The sequence below is a fragment of the Bidens hawaiensis genome, unplaced genomic scaffold (genome assembly GCF_021521415.1).
Source record: "Bidens hawaiensis isolate Kalapana, Puna unplaced genomic scaffold, B.hawaiensis_p1.1 tig00003115_1, whole genome shotgun sequence".
Lineage (NCBI taxonomy): Eukaryota > Viridiplantae > Streptophyta > Magnoliopsida > Asterales > Asteraceae > Bidens > Bidens hawaiensis.
The window spans coordinates 2,088,850-2,105,765 of NW_027491167.1; the positions used below are offsets into that span (position 1 = coordinate 2,088,850).

Below are 16,916 nucleotides of genomic sequence, written 5' to 3' on the forward strand. Positions count from 1 at the left end.
GAGAGAGAGAGAGAGGATTTTCTAATCACTTTTGCATAAAAGAATATATAGACTCGATGACCTTTAACGAGATCTAAACCCAACAAACAATTACAATAATAAACCCCCAATAGAATGAACTAATGATTCAGTTGGTCAATGATTTTTGGAGCATCCGGTCAATTGAAGCGGTTCGACCCAAATGTTGATTGTTACCTATAAATCAGGCTATTTGGTCTATTGTTTAATCACACTACTAGAAAAATAAGCTTTTGTGACGGCATTTTCAGTCGCAAAAACGCGCATCGCTAATGGCCTATTGCAACCAACCTGCGACAGATTCTACAGTTTGCGACAATACTTTGCTACATTAAAAACGGTCGCAAAAATCAGTCGGATTTTGCAACCATGAGAGCTGTCGCAAAAGTTGCCACCAGAAATGCGGTCGCATAGCCACTGTAAAAACTATCGCAATATTTCTACTACAAAAGAGGTCACAAAAATTGCTACCTTAAAAGCAGTCGCAAATCTTGCTACCGTAAAAGCGGTCGCAAATTTCTGGTCAAAATGATTTTTTAATATATATTTTTTCCCTTTCATCTACTAATAATGTTCATATTTTTTTAATTAAGCATTTATTCAACTTTCAAAATTAAATAAAAACATTCCACTTAAAATTACAAATTAAAATGTCAAATTAAAATATTAAACATCCAAACATTCAAATTTAAGTGTTATAGTATATATTTTAACCATATTACTAACATAACTTCAATATTTGTCATCCTATTGTACATGGCATCTTTCTCCGGCTTATCTTTTTTTTTTCGCTCGCAACTCCTCAATAATTTCATTTAACATTTTTGTTTCCAATCTTTCTTTTCCTTGACGAGTTCCTTCATAACAATGTTTACTTTTCAATCTACAAAACAACCAATGTATAGAGCTAGGTCAAAGAAATCAAGAGTCAAGTCAGGCTTTTTATTATATTCAAAGTACTCATTCAAATCATTAGGGGTGATAAAACGGGTCTTACATGCTAAAACCAACCCAGACCCAATTGATGGAAAAAAATTAGACCTGTGGACCAACCATAATGCTTATAATCGGTTCGGATCCTAGGTGATCTCTCGGATCCTAGAACCATTTTCTAGTGTTGAACCTGATTTGTGTAACTAGTAAATCTTGCTTCGATCGAACTGACTTCTACACTGCCCTTCACCGCCCCTTTGACTTATATGTAAAAGGCAAATTTCTCAAATTTGTGTTCCAATTTTAAGTAATGAATGTTAAACTTAAAAAACTGGATTGTATGTTATGAATTATGATAACATCTCATTAAAATTACGTATTAAGACAAGAAAACTGAGATAATTTAAATTAGTGTTATCGTTAGTTGAGATAAGTATATGTCTAAGAATTTTATATTATAATTTTGAAACCATTATTTCTTAAGTTATATTTAGCATGTATAATAAAACTTAAATTATAGTTGAATTATAAAACTTAAATCTATCATCATACTAAAACATAAAAAAACTAAGACCATAAAAAAGTTGGATCACCAAATATTTATATATCAGCATTAGAACTTATTACCTCATGATGAATCACTGGTGGTTGGATCAGTGGTACAGTGTCGGTACCCTAACAGAGACGGCTAACTCCAAATACATGGTACACTAATGACAAATAATAGCAGATAATATGAGAAGAATATTAAACAAAAAACCCATTACATATTATAATTAGGCCATAAGTGTTAAAGCTTTGCTAGTTAAAAACAAAAAGTGAGGAACAACTTGCGAGTCGCAAGAAGTCAATCGTTTAGAAAAAGAAAGGAAACAATGACATCATCAAGCAAACAATTAAAACTAAATAAGAAAGTTAACAAAGTTGATCCGAAGACATTAGTGTGAAGAGATCGAGTGGCCGACTGTCTTCTAAATTGTTGGATATCAAAGTCGCTACTTTGAGAATTGATATTTCATTTCTTATACTTAAATTAGAACACGTATGTATTATATTGTTGTGTGGAGTTCAAACTGTGTCTTCAAACAAAATGAAAAGTGATGGGAGTTTGTTTTGGTGAAAAAGGGTAGCTTGATGCCTTGATTGATTCATTAAAACATAAATGGATTTATATAAAAGAATATCCTTAAAATAATCTTTTTTTTATCATTATTTTTCAACTTTATTAATCATGGCTTTAAAAAAATACCTAAAATAGTCACTCTAAAACTGTCATCCGACGGAATTTTTAATGGATCCGACGAAATTCGTTAAAAAACTCGTTGACTTGTAAATTCTCGTCACGTGTCAACATATTAATGGATCTGACGAAATTCATTAAAAAACCACTGGAACCGATGGAACTTTCAGTGAATCCAACAGAATTTTTCATCTCAAACCTATCAAATTCTGTTGGATCCGACAATTCTTTAACGAATTTTGTCGTATCCATTGATACGTTAACACATGAAGAGATTTTACAGGTTAACGATTTTTTGTCGATGATTGATGAAATTCCTTTTGATCCGACCGAAAATTTTACTATTTTAGACAATTTTTCAAAATTATGACTGAAGTTGAAACATGATGATAAATTTTCTTGAAACTTTTCCCTTTTTATAAACAAAAGTTAAAACCCCACGTATATCCATTCAATTCTACAATGTTAATATCACAGTTGTTTAGTTGTTTTCATTTACAATAAGTCAACAAATTCATTAATGCCTCTGCATGTCCATTCTGATTTTAACATTGATCGAAGTCACATTAACTCTCACTCTACAAATACATGCATATACATGCATACAAGTCTACAACAAACCAAATTAGTGCATTCCAAACACAATACGATGATCACCTCAGAGCTTGTTTTCATCCCATCTCCCCAAGTTCCACACCTACCTCACTTCGTGGAGCTTGCAAAAGTTCTCCTCCAGCGCGACCAACGACTCTCCGCAACAATCATCATAATGCAACTCCCCGAATGCATCGGATCAGACTACAACATGTCGTCTACCGATCCCCGTCTCCGCTTCGCCCACATCCCCTGCGACGACGCCACTACGGCTCTCATCACGCCCCGAACCTTCACATGGGACATCCTCCAACACCACAAGCCTCGTATCAGAGACATTGTCCGAGTCATCATCGCTGAGTCTGACTCCCTTCGACTCGCTGGCTTTGTTGCGGAAATGTCTTGCATTGACGTAAATGACGTGGCCAAGGAGTTTGGTGTACCAACGTACACTTATTTCCTGTCATCCGCAGCCGTGCTTGGGCTCATGATTGTTGGACTTAATTTCCGTCCTCGAGTAAATGAGGCGGGTTGGGCCGACTCATCGAGCCAATTATGAGTTCGTATCGTGTTTATCAAGTTGAGCACGTGACTTGATTTACATGGAATAAATTACTTGGTGAACAAGTCGAGCCAATGACTTGGACAACAAGGAATTTATTTATTAATTATTATTTAGATTTGTTTTTACCAATTAGTATTTGAATATGATTATGGTATCTGTATTCTAGTCTAGTTGGGTTTTGAAATCTAAATTAGTATATATACCCGAGCTTGTGGGTTATATAATTAGGAGTTTTTTTGAGTATTGTCATTTTTCGAGCTAATGAGAATTACAAAGATCGAGCTTATGATCTAAAATTTCGTTTTTTGTTTATCGATCCTAGTCACCAAACTTCAATTGGTATCAGAGCTCGGTTTACGGTTTACCGACCACGAGTTCATTGGTATATGTTCAAGATCGACGGAAGATTTTTACATGTTGTTTGAAGAATAACGTAAAGCAAATTGATTCAAGAGTTTGGAATTAATTCCAATTGGCTGTTCTTGGTGGTGGCATATCTTCTTTGCTAACCAACTTAACGCCAACTAATTATTCAACAACAGTTTGCATTAATTGGCGGTGGAAGGCATATCTTATTATTATTAAAAGACTTTTACATTATCAAAAGAAGGTGTACGATTGGTTTTTCTATTGCACGAATTTCTATTCAAGAAACAATCTTGGTGTGGTTTCGATCGAACGAGCACTATTCTTTAATCTGTTTTCTGTTTCAAGATCGATTCAAGATTTCGGCAAACCTACAGTCGAAGACGAACCATGACAAGCCAACCTAACCCTAGTAATCAAACCTCTATTTCTCTTCAATGTCCGATGCTTACCAAAACGAATTACACCATGTGGGCTGTCCGGATTTAAGCGGTGTTCCGGTACCACGGAATATGGGATGTAATTGAGCCGGGAAGTACGGACGAGAAGAAGAATGGTGCCGCCATCGCTCTTTTCTTTCAATCCAAACCGGAAGATCAAGTCATGCAAGTAGCCCAATACAGTCGGCTAAAGAGGTTTGGAATGCCATAAAAGCCCGGTATGTCGGAGCGGAGAGGGTTATAGAAGCACGTCTACATACCCTTATAACTGAATTCGAAGGAACGAAGATGAAGGATTCCGAGTCCATAGACGATTATTCTGGTAGATTATCCGGTTTAGCAACTAAATTTGCAGCACTTGGTTCCGCCCTAGATGAAACAAGATTGGTGAGAAAGTTTTTAACCGGCATGCCTAAAAGATGCATAAATATTGTAGCGTCTATCGAGCAGATGGTAGATCTCAAGACACTTAAGTTTGAAGAAATAGTTGGCGGTTTTAAAGCTTTTGAAGATCGTGTGAACAGTGTTGATGACGAACCCGAGAATAATGGGAAGTTACTGTTCAATAGGGCTAAGGCTAGAAAGTTTAAAGGGAAGGGCAAAGCAGAATATGAAAAATCCCGTGATTACTCAAAAGGTGACCAAAACAAAGAAGGTAATTCGTGGAAGAAAAGGGATTATTCAGGGGTTCAATGTTTTCGTTATGACGAGATGGGTCACTTCGCCTCGGTATGCCCGGAGAGAAGAGGAAAACGTGCCAAAGCTAACCTAACCGAAGCAAACGAGCCAACAACAACAAAGGAAGTTTTGATGAAGATTAGTATTAATGATCAAGTCTTGTTGAGTGAAGAAAACGTGCATCCTAAGCGGTACGAGTCAGAACCGACGGAGGATGGTTTTTGGTACCTCGATAACGGGGCGAGCAATCATATGACGGGTATGAAATCTTACTTTTCTGAATTAGATGAAACTGTTGTTGGGAAAGTTCGTTTTGGTGATAGTTCGTGTATCGACATCAAGGGAAAAGGTTCCATTACAATTACTTGTGATGATGGCATTGAGAGAATTATCTCAAACGTTTATTTTATCCCGAACTTAACGAGCAATATTTTAAGTTTGGGACAAGCAACCGAACATGGGTGCAAAGTGATTATGGAGGATGATCAACTTTTACTTCTTGATAAATCGAGAAAGGTGATTATGAAGTCGGTTAGATCAAGAAATCGGTTGTACAAGGTTAGGCTTCGGGTTGAAACACCTATTCGAGTTGAAGCATCAATGTGTTTGCTATCAATTACTTCGGTTAAAAAGTTTGATGACCGAAGTATCCCTATGGTTAAACTCGGTACCGAGCCCGGTATAAAGGGATACCGGAAGTACGAGCCGGTTCAGAACCAAATACATGTTTCTCGAGATGTAATTTTTTATGAGAAAAGAGGGTGGAACCGGGTTGATAAAATTCCTAAAAACCGAGTTAATTCGCTTCAGAGAAGCCCGAGTAAGGCTGCAAAGTCCTTGTTTTCAGCAACCGAAACAGTTGGCCAGTCGGCCCAATTTACTGATAGCATAGTTGCTGGGAATCTGCAGCACAATTCCAAAATTCAGCAGCCTATTTGTGCTACTTAGAATTTTACAGCCCAAGTTGAAGGTTCGGTAATTTCTTTGTCTGGTATGCAAACTGATCCGGGTCCATCCACCGTGAGACGGTTGACTCGAACCAACATTTTTCCAAAGAATATTAATGATTTTATGTTGGAAAGAAATGTTCGTTTCGAGCGAGGAAGAGACAACGATATTGATGACCCGAAATTACTTTTAACTCAAGATGGTGAACCGGCGAGTTATGTCGAGACATCCGGAGTAAAAGAATGGGAGAATCGAGACAAAAGAGAGATGCTCGAAGTTAAAAATCCACCAATTTTCGAGTATGAAATTAGGGGGGTGATTGTTGGACTTAATTTCCGTCCTCGAGTAAATGAGGCGGGTTGGGCCGACTCATCGAGCCAATGATGAGTTCGTATCGTGTTTATCAAGTTGAGCACGTGACTTGATTTACATGGAATAAATTACTTGGTGAACAAGTCGAGCCAATGACTTGGACAACAAGGAATTTATTTATTAATTATTATTTAGATTTGTTTTTACCAATTAGTATTTGAATATGATTATGGTATCTCTATTCTAGTCTAGTTGGGTTTTGAAATCTAAATTAGTATACATACCTGAGCTTGTGGGTTATATCATTAGGAGTTTTTTTGAGTATTGTAATTTTTCGAGCTAATGAGAATTACAAAGATCGAGCTTATGATCTAAAATTTCGTTTTTTGTTTATCGATCCTGGTCACCAAACTTCAGTTTTACCTTCAGGACAAACGAGACAATGAGGGCTATGATGCTTTGATGCAGTTGGAAATTAACTCGGCTCAACCGTTGACCGTTCCGGGTTTAGTCACCCCTGTGATGGTTAATAAGGTCTTACCCGATATAGCTTTTCATAAGAAAGAAGGTTGGTCGAAACTGTATCTCGACCTTGCGAAAAAGTACCGCGAGTCGAATGGAATAATAGTAAATACATTTCATGATCTGGAAAGCTATGGATTGGAGTCCCTTCGCAGCAGCATTAGCCCACCGGTGTTTTCGGTGGGACCGATACTAGACTTGGTGAATAAAAAGACGAAGACAATTAGTGATGAGGATGAAGAGATTATGAGGTGGCTAAACGAGCAACAGGAGATCTCGGTGGTGTTCCTATGTTTTGGAACCATGGGGACTCTTAACGAGAAGCAAGTGAAGGAGATGGCGGTTGGCATTGAGCGAAGTGCCCACAGGTTTCTGCGGGCACTCCGTCGTCCACCGCCAAAAGGAAAGATGGAGTATCCGAAACCATATGAAAACTTGGAAGAGGTCCTTCCCGAGGGCTTCCTTGAACGCACATCGAGTTTGGGGAAGGTGGTCGGGTGGGTCCCCAGATGGCGGTGTTGTCCCACCCATCGGTTGGTGGGTTTGTGTCACATTGTGGATGGAACTCGACGTTGGAGAGTATATGGTGTGGGGTGCCAATGGCAACATGGCCGGTATACTTAAAAGAAAAGGTGAATGGTTTTCTACTAGGGGTGGAACTGGGATTGGCGACGGAGATTAAGATGCAGGATACGAGTACACGTACTGTGACGGCAGAAGAGATTGAAGAGGGGATTAGGAAGCTGATGAGTGATGGTGAGATGAGAAAGAAGGTAAAGGACATGAAATAGAAGTGTAGAGTTGCAGTTGTTGAGGGTGGATCTTCTTATGCATCTGTTGGAAACTTAATCGATCATCTACTTAATAGTATTTGAGAACATTGTATGCTTTGTGTTTTCTTTAATAAATGTTTTTGAGTTTGTTACTAAGGTTTTTTTTTCCTTTTTCCAAAATGGTCTTCTTACCTTTGTTATTATTATATATAATTAAGAAGTTTGTTGACGCAATCAAGTGATTGGTTGCGAAACTTCTTATTTTCTTTTAGTTTATTTTACATTTTCAAATCCGTGTCGGTTCGCTACAGAAAAATGTGGGGTTTTTCATTATCGTTGATACCGTCAAATAATTCCAATTAAATTCACGTCAGCTCGTGGTCGCAACCCAAGATTTTTTTCTCATGAGTTATTTTTAGTCCATCGATTCTGGACGTATCTGCGTCAGGTCAAGGCCACAATGCACCTATACTTTTGGTTTCACCATGGTCTTTTTATGTAAAAATGTTAATTTGTTGTATTTTGAGTGTGGACGAATTAACTTATTATTTTAATTTCGGAGTCGGAACCTGATACCAACCGAACCCGTGTCGGTTCACCACCACAACACATGGTTTTCTATGTACGATTTAGTCTCGACAATGTCGATTCCGACTGAATTAACGTTAGTTCGCAAATGAAATGCGTGGGGTTTTATTATAACTTTGGTTATCCCTCTATTCCATAATCAACAAATTCGTATCAGTTCACAACTCCAACGCACATATTTTTTTAGTTCGCCACATTTTTTATAATTTTTAAATATGTTCAATTGTTGTATATTTAAGAGTGGACAAATTTATGGTTTACTTTATTTTTTGGGTCGTAACCAGATACCAATCGAAGTGCCGTCGGTTCGTAACCGCGACACGCATTTTTTTTTTGTTAATTTGTTGTATTTTGGCGTTAACAAATGTTTTTTTTTGGAGGGGAGAGGGTAATTACTGGTTTTGTAACCTGACACCGATCGAATTCACTTCGACTCGAGGACGCATTGCACAACTTGATAAGTTGTACGAGTACGACTGTCAATAACATCAACCCGGCGCAACGCGCCTGGATCTTCCTAGTTAAAATACAAAAACAATAGATAATTAGAAGAAACAAGCGAAGCGGCGCATACAAATATATGTTGTAAATCTGTAATAGAGAGTGGTATGCACAACTCTAATGAAGAAACCTTAACTCCGTGTTGCTCTTCTTATAATATACTACTTAGATTATCGGCCAATAAGGCTCATATAATCGATATACTAGTAGTAAGAGAGATAAGTTATCAATTAGATGACTATAGTTAATTATTTGTGTTTATAAAGTTAATAAAAGAATATATTTTAAGTAATTTCTCAAATAATATGAGTTGATTGTAGTTTGTTTTGGAAAAAAAAGGGTTGCTTAAATGATATTTTAGAGTGGTAGGAGCGGTCATCCTATATCTAACTATCCCTAACGCTCTTTCTTCTTCACGTTGCGCAACGTCATTATGCTCCGAAACCATTCTTCAACCCAAGAAAGGTCATTTATCACCTCAATCCATCTTTCAACCATTAAATTGTAGAGAGAGAGAGATAGAAAGAAACAAAGAGGGAGAGAGGGGAACGGGAGAAGCAGCATGTGCTCCCTGTGGCGGGGATGATTTTTTTTAGGCCGAGACACCCTAGTGCCTTTGGGGTGACCACTCCGTCCCACCTTACAACAAGAATATATGCCCACCGTATTGACGACTGAATGATTCCTTAACCATGTGAGTATGTGACAACGTATTCACAAATCTATGTAAGACTTGAGTATTAATGTGAACTATTAAAATATACCCTCCGTTCAAACTAAGAAGAAGTTGTTCATGACAATTATTTAATCATTTTTTCCACGTACGTTGCAATTTAGTTTAAAGAGATAAATATGATTTGCCTCCCTGTGTAATATAAGCGGGCACAGTATGAACCACTGATTTTTAAATTGCGCGTATTGAATCATTCTAGTTTTCCGGTGAGCTCAGTATGACCCCTACCGCTAGTCAAACGTCCTTTGACCCGTTAAGTAATATGGGGGCTGGGATTCGAACCCCAGACCTCCGGTTTATCAACGTACAAAGCCTACCAAGTGAAATGAGCTGCTATTTGTTATGGTTGCAGATTATGAAATATATATTACCACTTTTATTATTTCATCTTCCCCAAAATCCAGTTAGTTTAACTTTCCTCGTCATCATCATCATCATCATCTCCCGATTTTCATCATCATATCAAGTCATTATCATCCCAGATCTTAATTATTATCATCTTAATATCTCTATGTATCTTACACACACACAGAGTGACGATTTGTCTTCCCCAAATTTTAATCCCTAATTTCTTCAAAAATTATATTGGTGATGAAGAAAGATAAGATCTTATGAATGAGCTCGAAACTATATTATTATGTGAGGACTAGAGGAGACGAAATGTTTGCCAACGTGAATGATATATCTAATCTTAAAAACAAAGATGGCAGAAACAAAAGAAACATGTTGGATATATGTTGGTCTATGATTTGTTGAAGTTAACTGTAGCATCCTAAATATTTTAATGTTGAATAAAGAAGTCGTGTTCAATTATCATGTGTTAATATTTAATTAGTATTAAATAAAGAAAGAAATATGGACTTAGATTAATTAAGATGGGATTATGGATAAGATGGGCTTAGGGTCCATGGGCGTTAGGAGTATAAATACTCCCTTAAACCACCCTGAAACCCTAAACCCTCATTTCTTTCCATCTTATTCTCTACACACTCAAGAACACACACCTCCATATATATATATACGGCCGTGAGAGGGAGGAGCGAGATCCGTGACCAAAACCGAGCCCAATATAGATAGATACAAGACTCAAGTTCATAACCTAGCTATCCGAGACCAAACGAACACGAAAAGGTACGTTCTTGATCTTAAAGTTTACGTTTTTATAAACAGTTAGCCATGAAACTTGAAACTATAATAGATCGGGTCCAAACGGAACGTAAAGTAACGAACTTGATGTTAGAACGAACCTAATGAACCCATAAACATGTACGGTTCGTTCAAAGAAAACCTTCGATCTAGTATTGAACGTTTTTGAGCTTAAAGGTCCAAACTTTAAACGTTTTCGGGCCGAATCTTATCCAAAAATGACCATGGGAATGTTCACGGGATTGATTAACATCATATCGAAGGGTTACGGGTTGAACAGAGATGTTTATGGGGTTAAAATCAAAACCCGTCGCTACTGTAGATAACTTCGCTTACCAATAAGTTCGCGTGCATGATAAGTTCGCACGTATATAAGTTCGCCTCATACAAATTTCGCCTGATGATAAGTTCGTTTAATGCTAAGTTCGCTAATGTTAAGTTCGCCTCATTCAAGTTCACCTGCTACCATGTTCGCTTAATGCTAAGTTCGCATACAGCTAAGTTCGCTTAACATGTATGTTCGCTTACATTTATGTCCGCTCATAAATACAAGGTAACGAATCAAATAGCGAATCCGACTTAATTCGTTATGAAGAATGAGTTAACGAATTAGAAAAATAATTTAAAATTCTAGTAAAAAATGTGTTAAGGCAGTTAATGGAAATAAAATTCTAGCTTAACCCCAGCCAGGGGCTCTGCCTCTTGGACCCCGCTAGGGGCTTCCGCCCCTAGAACCCCGCTGCCAGGGGCGCTGCCTCCGTACCCCCGTTCGTTGTGGGTTGTAATTGAACTAGAAACACAATATAGATAGCGATAGTTTATTGATACGTGTAATTGTTATACAATTAGCCGTACACAGCTCAAGAAAGGAATAACCATTAACGGTGAATGTAACCGTGTTCAGGTGAGTTTCTAGCCCCATTTCTGTGATTATGTTTTCGGGGCTGTGTGCATACTTGATGTGATTGTTAATACATTTATCCTAAGTGATAAGTGTATGTCTTATGTGATTATGTGAAAGGTAAGAATGATTGCTTGCGGCACGTGAACGATCTTCGGATATTGCACGCACTGTCAAGTTATAAAGTTATGTATGAATTATGAATGGTATGTATGTATGCTATGAATGAATGTATGAGATAGAAAGGTAGAAAAGGGACTGGACCCTAATAATATCCAAGGCAGAAAAAGGGACCGAGGCCTTTAATAATCTCGAGGCAGAAAAGGGACTGGACCCTAATAATATCTAAGGCAGAAAAAGGGACGGGACCCTAATAATATCCAAGGCAGAAAAAGGGACCGGACCCTAATAATATCCGAGGCAGAATAGAATAAAGTAAAATAGAATTTGAATTATGAAAGTATGAATGAAAGTACGTACGTATATAAGGTATGTTATGTTATTAACTAGAACTCACTCAGCGTAACTGACTTTTAGTATGCACGCAGGTGAGTAGAATGAGACAGATCGCTTGAGGGGAACACGTGGCATTGAATAAGAGGCAGGCATCGGAAAACTCAAGACGTGTTATGTTTTAATTACTTAGTTTTTGAAAGACAAGTTGTTAGTTTAAGACAAGTTTTGGATTGTTATGAAATGATTCATGAAAGCTTTTATGTTCCGCGAATGTTTTAATAACTCTGATGATTAGAACTATGTGAATGAGTAAATCCAACGTCCAAATGAGAGGCACCGGTAACGGGGCCTTACATTAACATTAATTCTATTTGTTGCAAAGACAAGACGTATGAAGACGAATTTGCATGCGTGATTAGATATTTGACTATTACATGAACAATCATTGCATTTGTTACATCAATAGATAGCTTCTTGCTAATGTTTCGGTTGAAGTTGTCATGAATCAGTTTTCAAAATATGAAAATTCGTAAAGAACAATGTGTTTTTTTCTTTATTTCTATTGACCTCGTAATTTTATTATGTGTTTTCTAATTATCATATTTCTTTGTTATGATTTCATAATATACCAGTTAACCTGCGTTATCAGGGGCGGACCTAGCATGTTAGGTACAGGTTCACGGGAACTCACTGAGTTTCGAAATTTTAGTATAATGTCTAAATAAAATATGAGAGTGAACCCACACATAAAATGTTAAGTGAACCCATAAACAAATTGAATTTTGGTGTGGTGGTAAAGTATCCTCCTTCATATAGTGGTAAGGTTCGAGTCCCATCTAATGCTTGAATTTTATATTTTTTTTCAGACACACTGCCACTAAATTGACAGTTGACAAACCTCCTGTGCGTCTTGGGATTTCAATTTCAACTTACTGCCTGCTGCAGCCAATTAAATACAACATTCATTGACATGCTTTTAGTTACATACAACTACACAAGTATGTTGTTTAAGAATTGCTAGCATAATCTTTCTTTAGTAATGTTTCTTAACTTATTCTTTTTTATTAAAATGCTTTTAAAATTCTGGTCTTAATCTCTATGGAATTAAACTGAATGCTTTAGTCAGAAATTTAAAGTCTTATAAACAAGTCGAATAACATTTAAACTAATGAAGTTTCGATAAAAGCCCCAAATTTTGCTATAGGCCTCCAAAACGGTTGAGTCCACCGTAACTAGATTGTATGACTGATCATGTTGAAATTTATTGAATTGAATTATACAATTAGCTTATGACAACGTTTGTTCTTTGTTATTATATTGTATTTTCATTATATAATGAACCTTATCCGATCCGAACCATCAAACCGACCCGGAAATTTTGTCTCTAAATGTACAAAATTAGAGTTTCTAAAATCAGTGAACCCACTGGAAAAAATTTATGTATCCGTCACTGTTCGTTATGTATTCAAATAAACCTTTAAGCAATATTAAGTAGTTTTTTTCTTTTGAACTTAGGTTGTGCATCTAATATATGTGATAGCTTAGACTAAGATTTAATTTCTAAATATGTCCTCATAACTTGTTTTCTGGACACTTTATTATTCAGTTAACTTAATCTCTTAATAGACGTAATTGGCGGAGCCATGCTTTTCTTTTACTATCCGGTGACAAATTTTCGGGTTGCGTCGGGTTCGAGTATTTTATAGATTGTCAATAACCCCTTAAATGCACAAATTTAAACATAATTCTAAACATAAACATATAATTCGAATCAAGCTAAAACATATTACAATCACACCTAAATCATAAATGATAAATATAAACCATCATTAAAAAACTTAACTTTACTATTTTACTTTGAAAATCAAAATATTGGTGATTTAAAAGGCTAATGTGAAGGCTGAAAATCAAACAAATAGTGGCGATGACGCCACTACGGCTCTCATCACGCCCCGAACCTTCACATGGGACATCTTCCAACACCACAAGCCTCGTATTAGAGACATTGTCCAAGGCATCATCGCCGAGTCTGAGTCCGTTCGACTTGCTGCCTTCGTTGCGGAAATGCATTGCATTGACGTAATTGACGTGGCCAAGGAGTTTGGGGTACCAACGTACACTTATTTCCTGTCACCCGCAGCCGTGCTTGGGCTCATGTTTTACCTTCAGGATAAACGAGACAGTGAGGGCTATGATGCTTTAATCCAGTTGGAAAACTCGGCTGAACCGTTGACCGTTGCGGGTTTAGCCAACCCTGTGATGGTTAATAAGGTCTTACCCGATATAGCTTTTCATAAGAAAGAAGGTTGGTCAAAACTGTATCTCGACCTTGCGAAAAAGTACCGCGAGTCGAATGGTATAATAGTAAATACATTTCATGATCTGGAAAGCTATGGATTGGAGTCCCTTCGCAGCAGCATTAGCCCACCGGTGTTTTCGGTGGGACTGATACTAGACTTGGTGAATAAGAAGACGAAGACAATTAGTGACGAGGATGAGGATATTATGAGGTGGCTAAACGAGCAACTGGAGAGCTCGGTGGTGTTCTTATGTTTTGGAACCATGGGGACTCTTAACGAGAAGCAAGTGAAGGAGATGGCGGTTGGCATTGAGCGGAGTGCCCACAGGTTTCCCGTCGTCCACCGCCAAAAGGAAAGATGGAGTATCCGAAACCATATGAAAACTTGGAAGAGGTCCTTCCCGAGGCTTCCTTGAACGCACATCGAGTGTGGGGAAGGTGGTCGGGTGGGTCCTGCAGATGGCGGTGTTGTCCCACCCATCGGTTGGTGGGTTTGTGTCACATTGTGGATGGAACTCGACGTTGGAGAGTATATGGTGTGGGGTGCCAATGGCAACATGGCCGGTGTACTTAAAAGAACAGGTGAATGCTTTTCTACTAGGGGTGGAACTGGGATTGGCGACGGAGATTAAGATGCAGGATACGAGTACACGTACTGTGACTGCGGAGGAGATTGAAGAGGGGATCAGGAAGCTGATGAGTGATGTCGAGATAAGAAAGAAGGTGAAGGACATGAAAGAGAAGTGTAGAGTTGCGGTTGTTGAGGGCGGATCTTCTTATGTGTCTGTTGGAAACTTAATCGATCATCTACTCAATAGTATTTAAGACCATTGTATGCTTTGTGTTTTCTTAATAAATGTTTGGGTTTTGAATTTGTTACTAAGGTTTTTTTTATCTTTTTCAATATGGTCTTCTATCTTACCTTTGTTATTAAAATACAAAAATAATATGTGATATTAGTAACAAAGCGGCACATACAAATATATGTTGTAAATCTGTAATAGAGTGGGTATGCACAATTCTAATGAAGAAACCTTAACTACGTGTTACTCTTCTTATCATGTCCTACTTAGATTATCCAATAAGGCTCATATAACCGATATACTAGTAGTAAGAGATATAAGTTATCAATTAGATGACTATAGTTAATTATTTGTGTTTATAAAGTTAATAAAAGAATATATTTTAAGTAATTTCTCAAATAATATGAGCTGATTGGAGTTTGTTTTGATGAAAAAGGGTGGCATGACTGATTTATAGAGTGGTAAGAGCTGTCATCCCATCTCTAACCATCCCTAACGCTCTTTCTTCTTCACGTTGCGTAACATCATTCTGCTCCTAAACATTTCTTCAACCCTAGAAATGTGATATTGTACCTTAGCTAACACAAACCGAAACCACCCTTTTTACAAGACTCAATCCAAAATAAATAGTGTAGTTGGTCTTTAAAGCTAAAAAGTGTTGGCCAAATTGTATAACCATGTTTACGTGAACCCATCGATTTTAAAACTTTACGTAGAAGTGATATATAAAAATTTTTGACTGAGCAGATAAGATTTTTAAAAGTGAACCCGTGACAAACAATTCAAGGTATAGCGGTAAATTCATTTTTCCTTAAACCTTCAACTTGTAAAGTCTTGAGTTCGATTCTTTCGAAACCTGGTTTTTGTTTTTTTTAAGTAAACATAGTTGTGTAACTTGTGATATTAGTTAGGGTTTAAAATCTTCAAAAAGTTTATTCACACATCACACCAGCATACTCCACATCCCCCCCCCCTCCCCGACATCCTACCTATGGCGAGTGGCGCTCTACAGTTGTTCAATCTATTATTGAAGTGCTTGAATATGTTTGAAATTCTTGATATAATAATGTTCACCAAAGATAAACAAATGGAACTTCGAGATACATGAAGACATACAATTTTGCATATTATTTACATCTGATGAAGCACATCTCGGGGATTACTAATATAGTCTCAAACATTTCAAAGAAAGGATCAAGATATAGTGAATGTTGTTCAGTTGATTAATGCAACGAAGCAACGACTGCAAACGTTTTGCTTGAAGGATTTGATTCACTTTTGAATTTGTTGACATTGAAGAACACGTTGACCCCAAATAGAGAAAAAAAAGAGTAAACATCACCAATTTTCATTATTATGAGGTTGAAAATCTCAACATGGTGTTAGATACGCATATACAAGAACGTTGCAACCATTTTAATAAGGTAACCACCGAATTGCTTATGTGTATTGTTAGCCTGAGCCTGGATTATACAATTAGTGCATTTGGTGTTTAAAATTAAGGTTGGCCGAGCTGTATCCGTATAATTTTGGTGATGAAGTAAGATAAGATCTTATGAATGAGCTCGAAAACAATATTATTATGTTAATACTAGAGGAAATGAAATGTTTGCCAACGTGAATGGTATATCTAATCTTAAAAAAAAGATGGCGGAAACAAAGAAACATGTTGGATATGTGTTGGTCTATCATTTGTTGAAGTTAACATTAGTTCTATTTGTTGCAAAGACAAGACAAGAAGTGTGAAGATGAATTTGTTGGAATTAATTACCGAACCGTCCTTAATTATATGTGGCTTGCGGTACAAGGAAGAGGTCTTTGAGTGCAAGTAAAGTTAGTTAAGGATAAGAGATAATTATTAAGTTTGGATTAATTATCTGAATTAATTGTTTTTAGCAATCCTAGTTATAGTCTAACACGTATTGGTTAGGTTATAAATACCGAGTTATGGTATGGATTGTAATCTAAGTTTTTGAGTTATTTATCTTGGATTAATAAAAGCAGGAGAGTTATTCCAAAAGTTCAATCGTTAATAATCTGATTATCAATTCACCACGTGAATTGGTGAATTGTTATCAGAGCATCCAGTCTATCCATCAT

General features: G+C 37.0%; 2 pseudogenes; both read left to right on the top strand.

Moving 5' to 3' along the window:
* Positions 1-2,838: 2,838 nt before the first annotated feature.
* On the top strand, positions 2,839-7,491 carry LOC143622239 (UDP-glycosyltransferase 71E1 pseudogene; annotated as a pseudogene).
* A 3,084-nt stretch (positions 7,492-10,575) lies between these two features.
* Positions 10,576-14,873, top strand: LOC143622240 (UDP-glycosyltransferase 71E1 pseudogene; annotated as a pseudogene).
* The last annotated feature ends 2,043 nt before the right edge of the window (positions 14,874-16,916 follow it).